At 36.0% G+C, this 24,578-nt stretch overlaps 1 protein-coding gene and 1 pseudogene across 3 annotated transcripts in view; one reads left to right on the top strand and one right to left on the bottom strand.

Annotated features, from left to right (window-relative positions):
- nxf2 (nuclear RNA export factor 2) overlaps nt 1-24,578 on the bottom strand; it is a 527,629-nt gene that overhangs the window by 61,377 nt on the left and 441,674 nt on the right. The gene's annotated exons all lie outside the window — the stretch shown is intronic.
- Nucleotides 343-12,878, top strand: LOC137252849 (lipid storage droplets surface-binding protein 1-like; annotated as a pseudogene).

The following is a 24,578-nucleotide window of genomic DNA, read 5'->3' as shown; positions in this document are numbered from 1 at the left end:
CTGACAAATTTTGTACATTTCTAGTCGATACACAAGCCGGACATTTCGTTAATTAAAATTTCTTCTCTTAATAAAAATTTGTCAATTAATAACAATGATAAAATCAATATTACTGGAGTAACTACAGATACAGTTTCGACATTAGGTACTTTTACAACAAACTTACACTTTTCAAATTTTTATATTACGTTGCACGTGGTAGACAATGATTTCAACATTCCATCAGATGGAATACTTGGTAAGGATTTCCTAAAAACAAATAAATGCGCTATCAGCTATGCAACAAATTGCATTTCCTTCTGGATAGGCAATGAAAAGATCGCACTTCCCATCCTTCACGGAATGGAAAGCGATACATTTATTATACCACCTCGTCGCGAAGTTTATGGAATTTTCGCCTTGGAAAAAGACTCAGAACCACTTTCCGTGGGTTCTCAAGAGATTTCTGACGGTGTTTTCACAGCGAAATGTATAGTTGAGACTAGTAATCCGATCATTAAAGTAATAAACACCACAAATAGCGTAAAATACGTAAATAACTGCAACATCCAAACAGAAAAACTTTCTAATTATCACGTTTATAAAATCAATAACCCGGTAAAGCAAGATAGTCGTATCAAAGAACTTAAAAGCATTTTAGAAAAACAAATACCTAATTATGCTGAAAATAAGCTTATTAACTTATGTTTACAATATTCCGATATTTTTGCGCTAGACAATGATAAAATGACAATAAACAATTTTTATGAACAAAAACTAAGACTGAACGATACGACGCCAGTATACATTAAAATTAAAAGGCTTGCACTGATATGAATGTTGGAGATTCGAGTTCAACGCTCAGCTCCCGAAAAGCTAGCTGATGAAGAAGTGAAATTCAGAAACATGTCCTAGTAACCATCGCCGTTTGTAAACTTGCAATTTTTCTCTAATATCAATTATTAAAAATTACCGCCTACCGTCTTCTCAACGCGAAGAAATAAATAAACAGGTTAATAAATTATTTGAAAACGATCTGACCGAAAATAGTTGTTCAAATTACAACAGTCCCTTGATTTTGGTACCAAAAAAACACTTAAATGGCCAAAAATCGTATAGAATGTGCGTTGACTTTAGGGCTGTAAATAAAAAAATAATTGCCGATAAATTTCCTTTGGCACGTGTAGACGGTATTTTGGATAACCTTGGCCGTGCGAAATTCTTTTCTACTTTAGATCTTTTTTCGGGTTTTCACCAAATTCCACTTCACAAAGATTCAAGAGACATAACATCATTTAGTACTGACCGCGGAGCTTTTCGATGGAAGGTGTTACCATTTGGTCTAAACGTGGCTCCAAATTCATTTTCAAGAATGATGTCAATTGCATTTTCTGGTATTTCACCCAACCAAGCCTTTATGTATATAGACGATATAATACTAATTGGATGTAGCGAAGCACATCATCTCAATAATCTAGACCTGTAGGAAGTTCAACTTGCGACTTAACCCAAAAAAGGGTAATTTTCTTCGACCTGAAGTAACTTTCTTAGGGCATAAATGCTTAGCAAATGGGTTGCTACCAGACGATTCAAAAATTGAAGCAATTAAAAGATATCCTAAGCCACGCGATAAAGATGCTGTCCGAAGATTCGTGGCATTTGCAAATTATTATAGGAGATTTATTCCAAATTTCGCTTCTTTAGCAGCTCCATTGAATCGTTTGAGTAGAAAAAAGGTTGAATTTAATTGGGATACGGCATGTAAGTCAGCTTTCGAAAATCTAAGGAAAAGTCTGATTTCTCCAAAACTATTACAATATTCAGATTTCACCAAAGAATTTTTAATTACGGTTGATGCTTCAAAGTTAGGTTGTGGTGCGATACTGAGTCAAAATCACAATGGTAACGACTTGCCAATTTGTTTTGCTTCAAAATCCTTTATCAAATCGGAACAAAATAAAGTAATAATAGAATTAGAACTTTTGGCAATATATTTTGCAATAAAGCAATTTCGTGCACTCACTTCAAAGTTAAATCAGATCATCATCCACTAGTTTATCTATTTAATATGAAAGATCCGTCGTCGAAACTTTCCAGAATCCGTTTGGAATTGTCCGAACATAATTTTACCATAGAATATATTAAAGGAAAATCTAACGTAGGTGCAGACGCATTATCGCGAATTTCAATTCAAGAACTTAAAAATTCCAATAATCAAATTTTAGCGGTACGGACGAGGTCTATGACGAAACGTCACGAACAACTACAACAATCGGCTGAAGACATAAACGAAGAAAATGTCAAATTACAGGTATTCGACAAATTTTCATATAATTTTTCCAAGAAAATCCATAGGATAAAAAGCCAAATTTGTCATGACAACGATAATGATAAAATCAATTTAAAAACATATGCGCATTCAAAACATAAAAAACTCGAGTTACTTAATATTGTGTGTACTAACAAAATAATGCAATTTGATGAATTACTTTTGAAGCTTGAAAAAGAAGCTGGTAAACACAATATTAAGCAAGCAGAATGGCAAAAAGATGATCAGTTATTTAAATATTTTTCTATTTCAAATTTTAAAAGTACAGGGAATTCAATTTTAAAAAATTTACAAATACTATTAATAGAACCTGTCGAAACAGTTACGGACAACGACAAAAAACTTAAATTAATGGAAATTTACCACAATGACCCTATATCAGGAGGTCACTGCGGAAATAAAAAGCTTTACGCAAAAATACGTACAAAATATTATTGGAAAGGTATGACCCGTGATATTGCCACATACGTCAAAAATTGCAAAAAGTGCCTTTTGAATAAAGTCAAGCCAAAAACCAAAGAAAATTTGGTGCTTACATGGTGTTGGTGGCAAACCTTTCGATGTCGTAGTTATAGATACAATAGGGCCTTTGCCTGAGTCGAATAATGGGAATAGGTTCGCGGTTACCATTATGTGCGACTTAAGCAAATACCTAGTTACAATATCAGACTCTGATAAGACAGCAAAAACAATTGCAACTGCCATTTTTGAAGGCTTCATCCTCATTTATGGCATAATGAAATCAATTAAAACCGATTTAGGAACCGAATATAAAAATGAAATTTTCTCTGAATTAACTAAACTCCTAAAAATCGAACATAATTTTTCTACAGCTTGCCATCATGAAACCCTAGGTACAATTGAAAGAAAACATCGGGTGTTTAATGAATATTTACGAGCTTTTCTAAATGATAACTTCCCCAAATGGGACGTTTATTTGAAATATTTTACATTTTTGCATAATACAACTCCTAGTACAGTTTTTGATAATGGATTTACTCCATACGAATTAGTATTCGGTAGAAATGTCACCTTATCAAATGAAGTTCAAAAGGAAGAAATCGATCCAATTTACAATGTTGAAAATTATGCAAAAGAAGTAAAATATAGACTACAAAAAACACATAAAATAGCAAAATATTTAATTAATAAACATAAAATTAAAAATAAGGATCTATATGATAAGAGGGCGCGTACGTTAGCAATTAATATAAACGATAAGGTAGTAGTACAAAAAGAACCTAGAAATAAACACGAAAGCATTTACCAAGGACCATATATAGTCACAAAAATTGATGGAGTTAATGTCACGGTTTTAGATGAAATGAATCAAAAGGAAAAAACCGTTCACAAAAACCGAATCAATAAGGTAAACTAAAATATTTTAATACAAATTTACAATCTAACTTGTAACTAATTTTACATTTTCATTACTATGTTATTGAAGCATGAAATCTCAAATTAAAATTTATATTAATATACGAAAACAAAAAATTCAATTAGCATGTAAATAAAATCAAATATTAATATGCACGCACTATTTGTAATAAAAATATATAATACATTAATTTAATGCAATAGAAATTAGAAAACAAATTACATGTAAGTAACTGAATTCATATTATAATATTAACAAAATTTCATAGGTAAAAAGAAAAAAATTGTTCTGCATGAACGAATGAAAAAAGGGGAGGAACACCCTAATATCATACATTCATTCAACCAAAACAAGTTAAAACTCATAGGAACAAGAAGAATATGACAAATCTGATCAACTTGTCAGATTCTTCTTTTTCTGAGGAAGGGTGGTACAACCGCACTGCCTTACCCGCCTTTACGCACTAAACACACCCCTGAGTGCAAATGGCATTGCTGTCAGCTGTTGCTGAACAGCAGTGCCAATTGCACTCAGCAGGGCCAATTGCATTCAGCAATGAAAAAGATGGCCGCTGAGCGTGGGTGAAAAAACGAACCCGAGCGATTTCGTTTTTGCACACTGAAGTGACCGGTCGTGGCTAAACCCAAACTAAATTAAAAAATCAAAAATATAGTTAAAACCAAAGGGTGTTTTTTCAATATATCCATATATATTTAAATACAACTAAAGACAAGTTGTGAACGAAAAGTAATTTAAGAAACTAAGAACATTCGAGTGATAATTATGCTCATAGATAGGAAAAACTGAAAGTGTAAAGAAATTTGTTAAATAAACTGTGTATGTTAAAAAAACTAAACGAAATCTAATAATTTGGAACTGAAGAAAAAAAAGAAGGGTTTGTGTGTGCACAGTGGGCTGCATACCCACGAATTAACGTGAGTATAAAAAATTGCAAAAATGGCGATCAAAGGCCAACCTTAAAGGCAAATTCATTTTTGGCTGGGATTTTGGCAGCAAGAATTCAAGAGTATCGAGTTCATCGCATTTTTTACGACGAAGCGCTGATGCATTATTTGGGTCAATATTTTAGATTTCTCGAAATCAAAACCCGACATTCCGCAAATTTCAACTGGTTCTTTTCAAATGGTCGCTTCTTTACTGAAAATTTACAATATCTCTTCATTACACAACTGTCCCAACAAACAACGGTTCGGCGTAACGTGTTCAATCTTCTTTCACGACGAGAAATCACTTATTGGGAAAACGAATATACAGAATCGTTGACTGTTGCCATTCAACTTGCAAATTTACGACTACCACATCTGATAGCCATAAGATTTACATATACAATGTTTCTTCGAAATACGGATCAAGTCAACATTAGAAATCAATATCGCTACAACGATATCAACATCGAATCAATATCGCTACAACTAGTTGGTAACCTAACTCATGGATCCCTCGAGTTCAACGAATATATTCACCAGCGTCTCGAAAATTGTTGTTCCTACACACCTACTCACTTTTTTACTCCGATGCCTTAAGAATAGAAAAATTTAAAAAAAAGGTAATGAAGAAATGTATTTATGATGTGTTGTACTGATTCATCTGCATCTGGTCGAGTTTTCTTAGACAAGAGTATGAACAGTGAACATGGCTGCCATTTTGGCAATAGGGATTTTTCAGATAAAATGGAGATACACCACAACACAACATATTTGTCACATCGTACTTTCGGTGTATATTGACATTAGGTCTTTTTGTTATGAACTATGGAGAATCAATACGTGTGTTCAATATTTATGTAGTTTTTGATTCATAATTGAGTATTTCTTCATTTTCAATTGAATTCATATCAATATTTATAATACATTGGGAATTCCTTCTGTAAGTATGTCGTATCGTTGAACAAAAACATAGTAGAAAATTGTGGCAATGATGTATCATGTTTTTCTCTTTAAATTTGTTTTTTCAAATGTTTTTTCTTCGTGCATTTTACAGAATACATTTAGTGATTTCAACTGTATCTAATCGTGCGCACGTGTTTTATTGTGTTTTTCACCAAATTTTTTGCACGGTTTGTACTTTCGTTTTGTCTTTTGGACATATACGTGTGGGTGTATTTCGACCGCGCATTTTTTGTTTGCACATGTGCTTTTCTTAAATTAAATTTCTTGAGTTGAACATGGAGTTTTAGTGAATTGTTTTCCTTTCACTTGAAGAAAATGCCTCGAGCCAGACGTCAAAATATCGGTCGACGTACGCGTAGTGCTAACAGAATGTTACTTCAAAGAAGAGCGCAAAGTATTGATGACCTGTCCAACAAAATGAAATACGATATGCACGAAATAGATCTGCAGAACCACAGCGGCTAAGAAATCCAGCACGAACAAGACAAATACGGCGCCGTGTTCTAGAAAATATGTACCGTGCTGCTTTTAATTACGATCCACAAATTGGTTACAGTGTGCATGGATATATTGGATTAATGAGTGCGATATGTCCACATTGTGAAACGGCTAAGTTTCTGGGTGAAACGGCTGGCATGTGTTGTGCTAATGGCAAAGCAAAGTTGCCGGCATTTGAAACTCCACTTGATCCATTGCACTCATTGATTTTTGGAGGCTCACCAATGTCGAAGCATTTTATGAATCATATACAAGAATACAATTCATCATTTCAAATGACTTCTTTTGGTGCTACAAAAATTATAAGAGACAATTTTATGCCGACATTTAAGGTGATTACTTCATGTGGAATATCTAATTGTTCTGTGGATCTAAGTAACAGTTTCTACAATGCTTTTAAGGATTCTGATCCAACATCAAATTACATTGCATACACATTACATACATTTTTGCAAATATATTTTATCGGAGATCATAATCGTGAGTTGGATGAACGTTGCACAATTGGCTCACATACAAAACGAACGATTATTTGCGATCTCCAAGAATTTTTTCATCAGAACAATGAATTGGTGAAATTGTTCAAAATCGATCTCGATCGTATGCCATCTGATAATCACAAAATCATAATCAGAGCGGATAAAACGCCTTTTGGTGAGTATGCCAGAAGATTTAATGTACCGACGATTGATGAAGTGGCAATTGTAATTGTTGGCGATCAGTTTCAATTCCGCGATATTGTACTTCATCGTAGAAATTAACAATTACAGCGTGCTTCGGAGCTTCATTGCAGTTACGACGCATTACCATATCCAATTCTACATTGGAAAGGTGATGATGGTTATCACATTAATATACCAATGATAGATCCAAGAACCGGTAAATAATATACTAATTATATTAATCTGATATTAAATAAAAACTAAAATTTAAAATTGAATGAACATATTTTTTACAGGTCGAGATGTTCAAAAGGAAGTTAGTGCGATGAATTATTATTCTTATCGATTGATGATTCGTGCACAAGAACAAAATTACATTCTGAGATGTGGTAACTTTTTTCACCAATACATTGTAGACATGTATGCAAAAATTTAAACTGAACATCTCAATTTCATCCGATTCAATCAAGCCAAATCGCTATCTGAAGAGTACATACATTTGCAAGATGCAATAGCGAATGATGCAAATGTGAATGATATCGGACGTCTGACGATATTACCAGCTTCTTATATTGGTAGTCCACGCCACATGCACGAATATTCATATGTTCGAAAATATGTCATATGTTCGAAAATACGGCCGACCAGATCTTTTCATCACTTTTACGTGTAATCCGATGTGGAACGATATAAAAAATAATTTGCTCGACGGTCAGTCACCAACAGATCGACACGATGTTACAGCACATGTATTCCGGCAAAAATTTAAGGCACTGATGGATTTAATTGTGAAATTAAGCGTTTTTGGAAAGGTACAATGTTGGATGTACTCGATTGAATGGCAAAAAAGAGGTTTGCCACACGCACACATATTGATATGGCTGGTACGTAAAATAACACCGGACGAGATTGATAGCGCCATATCAGCCGAAATACCAGATCAAACCAGAATTATTTGAAGTGGTAACAAAAAACATGATTCACGGTCCATGCGGTGAAATAAATATGAATTCACCATGTATGATCGATGGGAAATGTTCAAAGCGGTATCCGAGAGCATTAATTTCCAATACCATAACAGGCAACGACAGATATCCATTGTAACGACGTCGATCATTTGAAAATACCGGTAAAACGGCGACAATAAGAGTACGCAATCAAGACATCGAAGTTGACAATAGTTGGGTCATGCCATATTCACCGACACTGTCAAAAGTTTTTCAGGCTCACATAAATGTTGAGTACTGTAACTCAGTAAAGTCTATCAAATACATTTGTAAATATGTGAATAAAGGAAGTGATATGGCTGTTTTTAGAGTAGATGGTGAAAATAGAAATGATGAAATCACTCAATATCAAATGGAGCGATACATAAGCAGAAATGAAGCAGTTTGGCGTATCTTTTCGTTTCCTTTGCACGAAAGACATGCTGTTGATGTCCATTTGACAGTTCATCTGGAGAATGGTCAACGAGTTTATTGCACTACTGAGAATGTACAGCAGAGAGCAGCACAACAACCAGCAACTACTTTAATTGCATCATCGAAAAAATGTTAACGGCGTAAACAAGGAACACCAGTTGATGGTCATCCAGGTATTTTCCAAACAGCTGCCTTGGGCAGGATGTATACGGTACATCCCAACAATGCTGAATGTTTCTATTTGCGAATGTTGTTGGTAAACGTTCGAGGACCAAAATCATTTCAGGATTTAAGAACAGTTCACGGTCATTTTTGTCAGACATATCGCAAAGCATGTCAGCTCTTGCATTTGTTAGAAGATGACACTCATTGGGACGCAACACTTCATGATGCATCGATTTCATCTCATCCACAGCAAATACGAATGCTATTTTCGATTATAATATCAACATACATACCATCGAATCCAATTGAATTGTGGAATAAATATAAAGATTATATGACTAAAGATATTTTAATTCGGATGCGTCGTAGAGCAATGGATCCTGATTTGCTGATTACATTGGAAATGTAAAATGAAGCTTTGATAATAATTGAAGATATGTGATTGCCAATAAAGCATTGGGGCAGTTAGCTTTGATTTCACCAAATCGTCCAATCCATGATTTATTTGATCGAGAGTTGCAGCGTAAACAACAATTCGATTGTGCGATTTACGTACATTTGTGCAATCCAACATCAACAAATTGAACAATCAACAGAAGGATATATATGACAAAATCATGCAAGCTGTTTCTGATAACACTGGTGGATTATATTTTTTGGATGCACCTGGCGGCACCAGAAAAACATTTGTGACTTCATTAATTTTAGCAACTATTCGATCGCAACAGAAAATTGCTTTGGCACTCGCTTCTTCTGGAATTGCTGCAACTTTATTGGATGGAGGATGAACAGCTCATTCAGCTTTAAAATTGCCGTTGAATATACAGGTGGTTGAAACTCCAACCTGTAACATATCCAAAAATTCAGCGATGGCAAAATTTTGCAACAAGCAGCGGTCATTCTATGGGATGAGTGTACAATAGCAAACAAAAAATCATTGGAAGCATTAAATCGAACGATGCAAGATTTACGTGGAAACCGAAGGCTTTTTGGTGGTGCTTTGATTTTATTTTCAGGTGACTTTCGACAAACATTGCCCGTTATTCCACGATCAACACCGGCAGAAGAGATCAATGCAAGTTTGAAGTCTTCCCTTTTGTGGCGATACGTGAAAAAATTAACATTACACATAAACATGCGTGTTCAGTTGCACAAAGATCTGTCTGCAGAGCAGTTCTCTAAGCAATTGTTAGAGATCGGAAATGGCAAAATTCCCATCGACAAAACAAATGGTTTGATTACATTGCCAAACAATTCTGTACAATTGTCCAATCAAAAGAAGAATTAATTGAATGAGTGTTTCCAAATATTGTTCAAAATTACATGAATCACGATTAGTTGAGAGAACGCGTAATACTGGCACCAAAAAATGTACATGTCAATGAAATCAATCGTCATATTCTGAAAAAATTGCCGGGTGTGGTGAAAACATACAAGTCAGGGGATAACGCAATGAATCAAAATGACGCAGTGAATTATCCAGTTGAATTTTTGAATTCATTGGAACCGTCTGGTATGCTACCGCATTGTTTAAATTTGAAGGTCGGCTCATCAGTTATTTTATTACGGAATTTAAATGCGCCAAAATTGTGTAATGGAACAAGACTGAATGTAAAAAATTTGAAACGAATTTAATTGAAGCAACAATACTGACCGGCAAAGCGAAAGGTGAAATTGTGCTTATACCGCGAATCCCACTGATACCAACAGACATGCTATTTGAATTCAAGCGTTTGCAATTTCCAGTACGCCTGTCATTTGCTATGCCAGTCAACAAAGCGCAAGGACAAACGCTTCGAGTATGCGGATTGAATTTGGAGGAACCGTGCTTTTCGCACGGACAGCTATACGTTGCCTGTTCCAGAGTAGGCATTCCAAATTGTTTGCTTATTAATATCCCAGATGGAAAAACGAAACATGTAGTGTATCCAAACGTTTTGGATTAAGAATTGAATTAAAGATTAAAAAAATTCTATGATATTTTATTCTTTTTCCAATATTTCCATTGGTGTAGCGAAGCTCACCGGGGTCCCGCTAGTTGCCGCATATATTGCCTTTTTGGCAGATCAGAACAATCCTTAGAGGCTCCACCAAACGTTTCATTTCCCAATCGGTGATGGACTCCGAAATTTCGTAATTTTAAAAATATCTGAAGTTTCGTGCTTTTGTTGCAGCACAAACAATTTCAATGTATGAAAAAAATGTGTGTTATAATTTCATAGAAATTAAGTCTAAATTACTTGGTTTTGTTGTGACATGAAAAATTATTTTATATGAAATGATAAAAACATGTAATTTTCTAGGCGCGCAACTTTCCATTTGAATTAACTAATCCAAAACTAGGAATGAAAAATGTTAGTCCTTATAAATTAAAAACTTTAGAGTTTAAGCTATCCAAAAGTATAAACGTCTTTAAAATAGCTTGATATTTGAATAAACTACCTAACGCACGTTTTCAACCTGTCACTGAAGTTATTTTTCATTCCCGAGCAATGGAAAATTTCAATGATAATTCCACTACTATAGCCGGGAAACCAGCTAAGAAGGCGAGTCATATTTCGCCAGTAGCGTAGACATTGGAAACCGTCTTGCTCCCTCGTTTCACGGCGACTATTCGCCCTAGCCACCCGCCGCAAAATGCATAGCACCACCACCGCGCAAAACACCATAAACATTAAGATAAATTACGGACTAAATAAGAGAAAAACCATTACAGGACGGTGCTCGTGGCACTTCACCCGTCAAAAGCCAACCAAGGAACGCTACTCCAAGACATAGAAGGCTCTCACCTTCCCCCTAGTCTAAAAAGATAGACTGCGAATTATCTGAATGGTCGGCAAGTGTCTGTTCAATTTAGGAACGAAATCTCAAAGCCCAGGAAAATTAAACAGGGGGTACCACAAGGTGGTGTCCTATCCCCGCTTCTGTTTAATTTCTACATTCATTTCCTATGCCGACGAATGCACGATTATGGCAACGGGATGGTCCCTCCAATAGATGAATTCGTTTCTCAAATAAATAGCTATCTCTCCGATCTTTCTAGTTTATTCACCCCACTCATTCACGGCCACTCGGTTTATGACGTGGAAGGAACAGATGACGCTAATATTTGACATTCACGTCGATGGTGCCACGCTACCGACTGTCAGTCACACAAAGATCGTAGGGGTAACGTTCGATAATACTCTAACCATGATGCAATTACAAGGTGACTGACGTTGGCGTTAGAAAAAGACTAATCCACCATCTTGAACTCCCAATCTGAAATCGATTTGCCTCTTTGCGAAACTACTTTTTCATTCAGAGGAAAAATTTTAGTAAAACCCAAACAAATATATTTTCCTGGAAAAGTATGAAACGGTATCACTTTTTTTCTCGAACCCTATTTTGCGTTGACTTTTCTATCGTTCAAACTAGTAACATTTCTAAAAAAATGTATTGTTTATTCAACAAAATTGTTTAAATTTGCCAAATTTTCGGCGTTAAATGATGGTAAGCTATTTTATAATTTAAATAATACCAATTTATTTTAATATGTTCTTATAACTTTATTTATAGGTTTTGTTGGCTTCTGCTTATGAATCTGTGCGGCCGGCCGTTAAACTATTTGAAGCTCCTCTAAAGCAATTGGATGGCGTTAAGGGTAAAAGTTAGGATTTGCTGGAACAGCGCATACTATTTGTTTACCTACGACCTGAAAAGTGTGTTAGAGTACAAAAGAATATATGTCCGATCATGCCGATTCTGGCAAACATATCGGCAACACCATATTAGAGAGTCAATTGAATGCCGCATTTACCGTTGGTGATAAATTCGTTGATAAATATTTGACAGCAATTCCACGTGTTCAAGATCAAGTTGATGCACAAAAGGATGATGATAATAATGTTGTCGCAAATATTAACAAGGCGCTACTAAGGCAATTCATCACGGTCAACGATTCTCACGCATGCGTAAACGTCGTCTAACCCAAAGGACCCTGTACGAAGCACGAGCTTTAAAAATAAAATAAAGCTGAATTGACTGCCACCGATCCAAAATTGGATTTACAAAGAGCTAAAGAGCTGTCGGATAACATAAGTAAGAATGAGCTAGAAATCAAGCACGCCCTGTGAGTTTGGAACAACTTATAGTCCTCTTGACATGCGAATCGGTAGGACGTCATGGTAAACTTTAGTGCAACTCTGGCAACGAGAATACCAAAATCAGTTTCCGCCACAAGCACTGAGCTCGTCCATCGCTTTATTTACTTGAATAATCGAATTTTCTAACAAAATTGGATAAATTTAAAACCATGTCAAAGGACGAAGCCGAATCCTTGATTAAGCGCGCATTCGCATTCTATGGTAATCTACAAGTGACCAGTAGTAATACGTATTTGGACTGTTCGGCTACTTTTCTTTCTGATCGAATCGAATCGAAAATAGCTACAGTCTCTAGCACCCCATCCATACTTCATCGTCAACGACAGAACGACGAAGACGTGAATCGCAGGACAGTAATGTTCCTGCTCGGCATATAAATGCTGTCTACTGAGAAATAGAATTATTTATTATCTGTATTTAGTTAACGAGACTTCTCATATTGCTTTATATAATTGTTTTGTTATTGATATTAGAGAAAAATTGCAAAGTTTACAAACGGCGATGGCTACTAGGACATGCTTCTGAATTTCACTTCTTCATCAGCTAGCTTTTCGGGAGCTGAATATTGAACACGAATCTCCAACCAGTGTAAAGGCAGATGCCTTTAACCACTCAGCCGAATGAATGCCCCTCTGCTCGCTTTGCAATTGGTCTCTAAGTAAAAATTCCACACCATTAGGATTAAACAGCATATATATTAGTATGTACCTAAATGGTGAATAAAACAAAATGGAAGCAAAGGCAATACTTAGAGACCAATTGCAAAGCGAGCAGCGGGGCATTCATATGGCTGAGTGGTAAAGGCATCTGCCTTTACACTGGTTGGAGATTCGAGTTCAATACTCAGCTCCCGAAAAGCTAGCTGATGAAGAAGTGAAATTCAGAAACATGTCCTAGTAACCAACGTAAACTTTGCAATTTTTCTCTAATATCAATAACAGAATTCTTTATTATACTCAGTTGAGCAGAGCTCACAGAGTATATTAACTTTGATTGGATAACGGTTGGTTGTACAGGTATAAAGTGAAATTCCGTCTGTCCGTTAACACGATAACTTGAGTAAATTTTGAGGTATCTTGATGAAATTTGGTATGTAGGTTCCTGGGCACTCATCTCAGATCGCTATTTAAAATGAACGATATCGGACAAGAACCACGCCCACTTTTTCGATATCGAAAATTTCGAAAAATCGAAAAAGTGCGATAATTCATTACCAAATACGGATTAAGCGATGAAACTTGGTAAGTTAGTTGAACTTATGACGCAGAATAGAAAAATGGTAAAATTTTGGACAATGGGCGTGGCACCGCCCACTTTTAAAAGAAGGTAATTTAGAAGTTTTGCAAGCTGTTATTTGGCAATCGTTGAAGATATCATGATGAAATTTGGCAGGAACGTTACCCTTATTACTATATGTCTGTTTACTAAAAATTAGCAAAATCGGAGAACGATCACGCCCACTTTTTAAAAAAAAAAATTTTTTAATTCGGATTTTAAAAGAAAAGTTAATATCTTTAGAGTATATAAGTAAATTATGCCAACATTCAACTGCAGTAATGATATGGTGCAACAAAATACAAAAATAAAAGAAAATTTCAAAATGGGCGTGGCTCCGCCCTTTTTCATTTAATATGTCTAGGATAATTTTAATGCCATAAGTCGAACAAAAATTTACCAATCCTTGTGAAATTTGGTAGAGGCTTAGATTCTAGGAAGATAACTGTTCTCTGTGAAAAAGGGCGAAATCGGTTGAAGCCGCGCCCAGTTTTTATACACAGTCGACCGTCTGTCCTTCCGCTCGGCCTTTAACACGATAACTTGAGCAAAAATCGATATATCTTTAGTAAACTCAGTTCACGTACTTATCTGAACTCACTTTGTATTGGTGTAAAAAATGGCTGAAATCCGACTATGACCACGCCCACTTTTTCGATATCGAAAATTACGAAAATTTAAAAAAAAGCCATAATTATATACCAAATACGAAAAAAGGGAGGAAACATGGTAATTGTATTGGTCTATTGACGCAAAATATAAAAAAAAAAATAAATGCAAGGCGCGATAACCTCCGAAGAGATCTAAGGCCGAGCTTCTCTTCCAAGTTAGGTCGTGCTCTTCTTGATTTTCCCTACAAATTGGCCGGACGGGACCTACATGTTTTATGCCGACTCCGAACGGCATCTGCAAGGCAGATGAGTTTTCACTGAGAGCTTTTCATGGCAGAAATACACCCGGAGCGCTTGCCAAACACTGCCGAGGGGCGACCCCGCTTAGAAAAATTTTCTTCTAATTTAAAAACCTTATTTCTAAAATTTTGATGTTGCTTTGCCGGGGTTCTAACCTAGGGCATACGGTGTGGTAGGCGGAGCACGCTACCATCACACCACGGTGGCCGCCAATATGGACGCAAAATATAACTTTAGAAAAAAACTTGGGAAAATGGGTGTGACACCTACCATATTAAGTAGAAGAAAATGAAAAAGTTTTGCAGGGCGAAATCAAAAAGCCCTTGGAATCTTGGAAGGAATACTGTTCGTGGTATTACATATATAAATAAATTAGCGGTACCCGAAAGATGAAGTTCTGGATCACCCTGGTCCACATTTGGCCGATATCTCGAAAACGCCTTCACATATACAACTAAGGGCCACTCCCTTTTAAAACCCTCATTAATACCTTTAATTTGATACCCATATCATACAAACACATTCTAGAGTCACCCCTGGCCACGTTTATGGCGATATATCGAAAAGGCGTCCACATATAGGACTAAGGCCCACTCCTTTTTAAAATACTTATTAACACCTTTCATTTGATACACATATCGTACAAAAAAATTCTAGAGTCACCCCTGGCCCACCTTTATGGCGATATCTCGAAAAGGCATCCACCTATGGAACTAAGACCCACTCCCTTTTAAAATACTCATTAACACCTTTCATTTGATACCCATATCGTACAAACAAATTCTAGAGTCACCCCTGGTCCACCTTTATGGCGATATCTCGAAAAGGTGTCCACCTATAGAACTAAGGCCCACACCCTTTTAAAATACTCATTAACACCTTACAACTAAGGGCCACTCCCTTTTAAAACCCTCATTAATACCTTTAATTTGATACCCATATCATACAAACACATTCTAGAGTCACCCCTGGTCCACGTTTATGGCGATATCTCGAAAAGGCGTCCACATATAGAACTAAGGCCCACTCCTTTTTAAAATACTCATTAACACCTTTCATTTGATACCCATATCGTACAAAAAAATTCTAGAGTCACCCCTGGCCCACCTTTATGGCGATATCTCGAAAAGGCATCCACCTATGGAACTAAGGCCCACTCCCTTTTAAAATACTCATTAACACCTTTCATTTGATACCCATATCGTACAAACAAATTCTAGAGTCACCCCTGGTCCACCTTTATGGTGATATCTCGAAAAGGCGTCCACCTATAGAACTAAGGCCCACGCTCTTTTAAAATACTTATTAACACCTTTCATTTGAAACCCATATCGTACAAACGAATTCTAGAGTCACCCTTGGTCCACCTTTATGGCGATATCTCGAAAAGGCGTCCACCTATAGAACTAAGGCCCACGCCCTTTTAAAATACTCATTAACACCTTTCATTTGATACCCATATTATACAAACGCATTCTAGAGTCACCCCTGGTCCACGTTTATGGCGATATCCCGAAAAGGCGTCCACCCATATAACTAACGCCCACTCCCTTTTACAACACTTATAAACACCTTTCGTTTGATACCCATATTGTACAAACGCATTCTAGAGTCAACCCTGGTCCACTTTTATAACGATATTCCGAAAAGGCGTCCACCTATAGAACTAAGGCCCACTCCCTTTTAAAATACTCATTAACACCTTTCATTTGATAACCATATAGTACAAACAAATTCTAGTCACCCCTGGTCCACCTTTATGGCGATATCTCGAAACGGCGCCCACCTATGGAAATAAGGATCACTCCCTTTTAAAATACTCATTAACACCTTTCATTTGATACCCATATAGTACAAACAAATTCTAGAGTCACCCCTGGTCCACCTTTATGGCGATATCTCGAAAAGGCGTCCACCTATAGAACTAAGGCCCACGCCCTTTTAAAATACTCATTAACACCTTACAACTAAGGGCCACTCCCTTTTAAAACCCTCATTAATACCTTTAATTTGATACCCATATCATACAAACACATTCTAGAGTCACCCCTGGTCCACGTTTATGGCGATATCTCGAAAAGGCGTCCACATATAGAACTAAGGCCCACTCCTTTTTAAAATACTCATTAACACCTTTCATTTGATACACATGTCATACAAACACATTCCAGGGTTACCCTCTGTTCATTTTTCTACATAGTTATTTTCCCTTATGTTGCCACCATAGCTCTCAACTGAGTATGTAATGTTCGGTTACACCCGAACTTAACCTTCCTTACTTGTTGCTGTTGTATTTTTATATCTTACCATCGAGTTTTATTTTTGCTATCATTATACTCAGCGTGCTTTGCACACGTGATTATTTAGTAAATAATACACCTAGAATGTTGAAATTTAACATGTCGACTGATATTGACTTGATAAAAATTCAAAAAAACAAAAAAAAAATTTAAAATGGGCGTGGCACCGCCCACTTGTGATAAAATCAATTTTACAAATATTATTAATCATAAACCAAAAACCATAGGTTTAATCGTAACAAAATTCGGCAGAGAGGTTGCCTTTACTATAAGAAATGCTTTGAAGAAAAATTAACGAAACCGGTGAAGGACCACGCCCACTTTTATATAAAAGATTTTTAGAAGGGTCGTGGACAAATAAAATAAGCTATATCTTTGCAAAAAAGAGCTTTATATCAATAATCCCTATAGCAGGAAATATTTCTAGAAAAAATGGACGAGATCGGTTAAAGACCACGTCCACTTTTATATAAAAGATTTTTAAAAGGGTCATAGACGAAAATAATAAGCTATATCTTAGCGAAAAAGAGCTTTGTATCAATAGAATTTTACTTTCTAAATTGAATTATGACACCGCCCCTTTTATGACTAAGAAATTTTCTGTCTCGGGAGCCATAACTCGAACAAAAAATTAACATATCGTAATGAAATTGTGTACACATACATATTTTCCTTATAGCAGAAAATATTTCTAGTAAAAATGGACGGGATCGGTTAAAGACCACGGGAACTTAGATATAAAACAAGTTTAAAAGGGTCGTAGACTAGAATAATAAGCCATAACTTCGCAAAAAATAGCAGGGTTCAGAATAATTCTTTTACAAAGAATTGAAATTCATTCATTTAATTTTTTTATACCGTCTGCGAATCAATTTTAAAACAAACATGTGTTATCATTTATTACTGACGAATAATTAAATATTCTATAAATTCGGAAAAACAATTTTTGTTTACATTCATTGATGCCTTTATACAATTTTGACAAATATTCTGCTTCCATTTCATTTATACAACTGAATGATTTTTATTTTATACATTCTTAAGCAAACATTCTCCCTATTTATCATAGGCATTTCAGCAGATATATGTGTTGCGGGGCCTATTGCGTTCTCGATCCCTCGCCCTGAGGAACACAGGCAACCTATTTTTGAGACACTATAACCTAAAGATGTGCATATTCATATTTTAGCTGAGCTTCAATGATTCCACTCCGAAATATTGGCCTACTGTTCACCACGATGGACGCTTGTAAGGGCATAAGTGGTTTGCTTTATAAAGTGACGCGTGTATTACAGAGTTCTTTAGATGGCGATGCCATGGCACCGTTGATTTTCTAATTTAAATAAAGTCTCATATCACTCCCTTATCACAGTGTCCATGTAAATGAGAGCATTTCTGGTGCTGGATTTCTATTGGGATAGGGGCTTCCCGACAAGAATTTCGGTTCGCGCCCTGTCACGATACCGTACAGCTGCACAAATCGATCATAAACTGTTCCTATGTGCGATTAGATGACAAGTTCCATACATGTGAGCCATGTAAGAAACACTTTTCTTCATTTTTAAGTACCAAAGGAGAAGTTAATGTACATAAACGAATTTTGGTTCCGTCACCCGACTTTATTTATAACCGCTATAATTAGTTGCGAAGGATAATAATTATGAAGACATATACATTAGGGTGGGTCGATTTGTATGGACGAAAGTTAACCGATATCGCGCCATCGATTTTTCGATAGGATTTGGGCTCAGGAAAAAAAGTTCCACTAGCATACCCGCAAAAATAATTTTCGACGCTGCGAAATTTTATTTTTTTACTTTTTTTCGACTTTGAGTTTTAAGGTTTTTTTCATGACCTACTAACAAATTTTTATTTGATTGTAAAATTTTCATGGAGACCCTGTCCGACCCAAAAATGTCCGTTAAAAGGGTTAAAAAAACTTTTCTTTCAAAAAACTGTTATCGCTAACGTTTTTAGCGGACATTTTTAGGTCGGACAGGGTATACATATGAACATTTTTTAGTAGGTCATGAAAAAAACCTTAAAAATCAAAGTTGAAAAAAGTCAAAAAATGAAATGAGCATAGTCCACGAACTCATTTTGCATTTCTTCTACATCGCGAAGCAAGAGTTTGGATGGCTTGATCATGTTGGATCCATTATCAGTGGTTGTGGGATATATATGTTTTAGGCATATTCCGTAACTATCTAAGCACTTTGATATTTCATCCTTGATGAAACTTGAGCCATCCCTTTGTCGTAATTGAATCATACCAATTGTATGGATCATAATTCCTGTGCTTACTCAAAAAATTCAATTTTTTAAATTTTTATTTGTGATAGTAGTTGAACCTGTACTCCAGCTGTATAAATATTTCAATAAATTTCAAATAGTTGGGAATTATAAGAACAAAAAAATTCGAAGAAAGTGTTTAATATAAAGAATAATTTATGAAAAAAATTATATTTCAAACATTCTCTGAACCCTGAAAAATAGTTTCGAATCAATAATATTTCACTTATCAAGTTTTACTGTAAGAGGAAATGGGGAGATATTTTTTTTTTAAACGGGTGGTGCCACGTGTAAAAAAGTAATTTACTGAAATGAAATGTACAATTGAAGCTCACGCTGAGTATATAATGTTCGGTTACACCCGAACTTAGACACCTTTACTTCTTTTCTTACTAACATATGCACTTTCTTTATTTGAAAACGTTGCTAACCACTTGCAAATTAGTTATATTGTTTTTGTTCCAAAATAATTATACAATTTGTAAACCGACGGGCATATAAACGCACGCGCCGCCCGTTACCAGCCATGCCAATGCTGACATACCTTGGCGATGAGGGGGTAAGCTATCCGACACACATTATCAATTTATCGTTGAAGTCCATCGTCATTCCCGAACAATGGAAAATGGCAACGATAATTCCACTTTTAAAGCCTTGGAAACCAGCTAACGAAGGTAAGTTGAATCGACCGAAATCACTCCTTTCGCTAGTAGGGAAACATAAATTACGGACTGAACCAGGAAAAACCCCATCATAGGACGTTACTCATGGCCCTCGACCTGTCGAACGTTTTTGACACAGTCAACCACGGCACCCTACTCCTTGCCTAAAAAGATGGACCGCAGATTATCTGAATGGTCGGCAAGCGTCGGTTCAATTTAGGAACGAAACTTCAAAATCTAGTAAAATTAAACACTTGCCACTTGCTGGTGTCCATCCACGATTCTGTTTTTCTGATTTCTACATATCAAAGCTCCCTTCCACACCAGAAGGAGTCAATTAAATTCAATTCACTTTATTAAGTCTATGATTACATAAATCTTACAGACTAGCAATTCTAAATTAATGTTTACAAAGAAATACATTCCAATATACGTAGATTAAGTATAATGTGATTCAACTTTAGTACCAAAACATGATCTCGGGAGTGCGAAGTCTAGGTCAGGAGTAGATAAAATCTTATTAAACTCTGCGAGAGCCCTTGGAATAGGGTCATAATTAAAATAGTTAGCTCTGATTACTTTGACGTGAAATGGATTTTGCGTACGAAGCGTTCTGCACGGAACATTGAAGGTAATTTTCCCCAGAAGTTCCGGGCAGTCAATCAAACTACGAATTAAATCATAAATAAACATGAGGGAATGGCTAGACGGTCTAGACACAAGTGACTTCATGCTTATGAGGTCGCAGCGAGCACTATACGAAGGTATAGGATCAGGCATATTCCAGTTTAGAACGCACCAATGAATTATATAATGTTTTTCTAGTGTATGGATCTGTAAAATCTTTGCCATAGCGCCGTAAGAAGGCTAGATTGGAATAGGCCTTGGGCAAGATGTAGCTGATGTGATTAGCAAAAGTAAAGCCCGAATCGAACATTACACCATGATCAACAAATTCGCCTACGGTAGAAAGGCTATCACCAAAAAGGGTGTACGTGGACTCAATTGTATAAAGGTTTTTTATGTGGAATCACTTCTTTATATTCAGTCGTAGGTTGTTTTTAATGCTCCAACTAGTTAGATTATTAAGATCATTTTGTAAAAGAATTACGTCTGACACGCTCGCAATGGTTTTGAAAACTCGCAAATCATATGCGTAAAACAGATACTGTGAGTTCCTGAAACACGTATGTACCTACACTTACGGTCATAAAAAAAGCCGACGACAATGTGTTCCCTGTTACATCGTTTCTGCGGTCATGACAGCTACGTAACGAAGTCTTTTAGTTACTGTGATTAACATCGAGGAGTTGGTGAGGCGCATGCCGCAGCTTCTTAGCAAAATATGGGCGGACTAGTGCATGCCCGACGATTGGAATCTAAGTGTTCTTTGCCCAGTCCACAAGAAGGGGGATACTGCAAAGTGCAACCAAAATTATCGTGGAATCAGCCTTCTTAATATCGCATATAAGGTCCTTTCAAGTGTATTGTGCGAAAGATTGAAGCCCACCGTGAACCGGCTGATTGGACGTTATCAGTGCGGCTTCAGGCCTGATAAATCTACCATCGACCAGATTTTCACAATGCGCCAAATCGCGGGTTCGAATCGAGCTCAAGGCCAAATCTTGAAAAAAACCCCGTGAAAAGAGAATCGACACACATCACATTTTCGTCTTCGCCGCCTTCGACAGCACGAAAAGGACCTACCTATATGCCGATATGTCTGAATTTGGTGTCCCCGCAAAACTTGTACGGCTGTGCAAAATGACGTTGAGCAACACCATCAGCTCAGTCAGAATTGGGAAGGACCTCTCCGAGCCGTTCGAAACTAAACGAGGTTTCAGACAGGGTGACCCCCTATCGTGCGATGTCTTTAATTTGATGCTGGAGTAAATTATACTAGCTGCAGAACTTAACAGCACTGGAACAATATTCTATAAAAGCGTGCAATTACTGGCATATGCTGATGACATTGATATCATCGGCCTAAACACCCGCGCTGTTAGTTCTGCTTACTCCAAACTGGAAAAAGAAGCGGTAAAGATGGGTTTGATGGTGAATGAGGACAAAACGAAGTACCTGCTGTTATCGAGCAAAGAGTCAGTCCATACGCGCCTTGGCAACCACGCTACTGTTGGCAGCAATAATTTCGAAATAGTAAAAGACTTCGTTTATTTGGGAACCAGTGTAGTGTCAAATTGGGTCACTGCATTTAAATCTGGCAACTCCCCCTCTAATAAATAAAAAGATGAAACGCTCATATTAACACTTGGCATCACTTAAAATGTTAGAGTCGAATGACGCGGAGATTCAACCCCATTGGTTGAATCTCCCGTTACTCGAATCTATCACGCAATCACATCATACGATTTTCCCGTTATACGCAGAAATGCATACCGATATGGTTGCTGCTGAAAGCGCGGTTCAGTTTTCAGTTTGGATTGAGCCGGCACGACACGAACACGCGAAAAATGAAACGTAAAAGAAATTAAAGGTTTTGAACAGAAATTAAAAGACTAAAAGTTATGTTAACGTGTACAAGTTTAAAAATAGTTATATAAATAAACAAACGAAAACTTCACATATATTGGAAATTAAAAACTAAACGAAACAAACATAAACCTAATAAAATACAAATCAAATTAAGCAAAGAAAAGAATATATTTTTATTGTTGTGTGTGTGTGCGTGCGTGTGGCTGCGAGCCCAAAAATAAGTGGCATCGAAATGCCACTTTACATGGCGACCGTGACATTCGTCCTTGCCCTAAAAATTATAGAAATAAAATGCCGATTTCTTAGTTATGATTAAAACATTTTCATATATTTTGTGACGTACAAACACATTTGTCATAAAGCCGACGCATTTGCATTCTAATTTGTGTGAAAAACTACAATTACAAAATGGTGCAAATATCGATGCTATTGCTCATAGTACAGGTTTACAAGTATGATATGTATGAGAGGGAAACAATTCCTTTCTCTTTCTAACACACTGCCGTTTGACACTTCGGTCAGTGTCAAAATTACCCGGGTTGCTGTCGTGGAAAGCGACGCAGGGAAACAAAAAAGGGAGCGGAATATCAGTTATAGGTTGCTGTGATGGTAAATTTTTTTGAACGAATTTAGTATGAAAATCTAGTGCGCCTATATGGGTCCTACAGAAAATTATACAAAAGTCTTGAATTGGGGTATCTGAGGACGCGTAGTTATACCAGTATTAAGAATACAAACATGGATGCTAAGTTTTTCTGCCCGTTCAAAGAAAGAGAAATGAAAAGACGCGTTTTGTTCTGTTATCAATAGTTCAAAGGCGAAAAAGTATTCGAATTATTGGAAGCGAGGCAAAAGCGCGTCTATTAATACTTCCCCCCAACGGTTTTTGTCATGTTTTAGCAATCGTCCCCGGTAATAAAGTATTACAATTTGTGAATTAAATTTGTCCAAAACATATGGATTTTAAAGAGAGATGTAATTAAGTGCTCCTTTGAAAGTAAATAAGGATATTTCTTGTAGTTTTACAAAAAAAATTTTACGCAGTTTTTGTTAGCTGCTACTACACTTTTCTTCGACCTACGAAGTACAAGAGTGCCAAATAGCTCCCACAAAAAAAACGAACCAGAACAAGCATTTTATCAGGTGAGCGTGGCTGTGTATGTGCGTTCTGCTACATATCCTACTTGTAGACCTGTACTATGCTATTGTTAGACTATGGGTACGTCAAACTACGCCCATTATGAATAATTTAGCCTGCGAACAATATAGATCAAATAAAATACATAATGTGGAATGGAAATTAAAGGCAGTATTATCATCGCGCTGCGAACAGCGTGGACACAATGCAACAGCTATGTTACAATCAAAGGCAAGGTAATGGTGAACATATGAATTTGGAGATGAACCATGAGGAACTAGGAGAAGGAGCTTTCCAGACCAGATCTATCAACGGAATTTTTAACCAGCACTCAGCACATCTTATACCAACACAACTGGCGAAGTGAAGTTAATGCAAAGTATGTATTCTATTTTAAAAACATATCTTATTTTAATCGTAAGCGAAAAAATTTTTTTGCTAAAATAAAGATTTTTTATACATATTTTTCGCATGCTTTTCAAATCGATAAACTTTTCTATTTGTATATTTACCCTCAATACAAAATCAAAATATATTAAAAATTTAATATTGAATTTCTCGTTCTCTTGAAAAAATTTTTTTGCTAAAATAAAGCTTTTCCTACAGTTTTCTGCAAATATTTTTCTAATGCTTTTTAAATAATGAATTTTTGCATTTAATTGAATTATTGCCATTTCCATGTTTAAGAAATTTCCAAATCAGAAAAATTTGGAAAATAGTTTTCGTAATTTTTGTAAACATTTACAATTTACAATGCACAGCTTAAATACTTATAAACATTTAAATTAAATTTAAATTAAAATGTATTAAAATTGAATTTACTGAATTTATCGTTTATCACAGCGAATTACTGTTGGAATGTAACATATTTTGTAAACACGAAAAATAAAAAATAAATAAAAATTTAAGTAATTAAAATTACATTAGGGTAGTCCTGAGTTTTGTGCAGTTGCGGTTTTGATGTTGCTAATGCATAGCCATATACATTTTTCGCGTTTCGTGTAACGGTACTAGACCAGT

The sequence above is a fragment of the Eurosta solidaginis genome, chromosome 5 (genome assembly GCF_040869045.1).
Source record: "Eurosta solidaginis isolate ZX-2024a chromosome 5, ASM4086904v1, whole genome shotgun sequence".
In the NCBI taxonomy this organism is placed as follows: Eukaryota; Metazoa; Arthropoda; class Insecta; order Diptera; family Tephritidae; genus Eurosta; species Eurosta solidaginis.
Note: the sequence above shows the minus strand (reverse complement) of the source record. Positions and strands in the feature narration are given on the sequence as shown.